At 42.6% G+C, this 530-nt stretch overlaps 1 pseudogene; it reads left to right on the top strand.

The window, feature by feature from the left end:
• The first annotated feature begins 3 nt into the window (after positions 1 to 3).
• LOC145719711 (SH2/SH3 adapter protein NCK1 pseudogene) lies at positions 4 to 525 on the top strand (annotated as a pseudogene).
• Positions 526 to 530: the final 5 nt, after the last annotated feature.

The raw sequence follows: 530 nt of genomic DNA, 5'->3' as shown, positions 1-530 counted from the left end.
AAAGTGAAAAGAAAACATAGTGTGCCAGATTCTGCATCTCCTGCTGATGATAGCTTTGTTGACCCAGGGGAACGTCTCTATGACCTCAACATGCCTGCTTATGTGAAATTTAACTACATGGCAGAGAGAGAGGATGAATTATCATTGATAAAAGGGACAAAGGTGATCGTCATGGAGAAATGCAGTGATGGGTGGTGGCAGGGTAGCTACAATGGACAAGTTGGATGGTTCCCTTCAAACCATGTAACTGAGGAAGGTGACAGTCCTTTGGGTGACCATGTGGGTTCTCTGTCAGAGAAATTAGCAGCAGTTGTCAATAACCTAAATACCGGGCAAGTGTTGCATGTGGTACAGGCTCTTTACCCATTCAGTTCGTCCAATGATGAAGAACTTAATTTTGAGAAAGGAGATGTAATGGATGTTATTGAAAAGCCTGAAAATGACCCTGAATGGTGGAAATGCAGGAAGATCAATGGGATGGTTGGTCTGGTGCCAAAAAACTATGTTACCATTATGCAGAATGATCCATT

The sequence above is a fragment of the Leptonychotes weddellii genome, unplaced genomic scaffold (genome assembly GCF_054177405.1).
Source record: "Leptonychotes weddellii isolate Sample4059 unplaced genomic scaffold, ASM5417740v2 HiC_scaffold_66260, whole genome shotgun sequence".
NCBI lineage: Eukaryota > Metazoa > Chordata > Mammalia > Carnivora > Phocidae > Leptonychotes > Leptonychotes weddellii.
The sequence above is the reverse complement of the archived record's forward strand: the minus strand, read 5'-3'. Positions and strand labels throughout refer to the sequence as shown.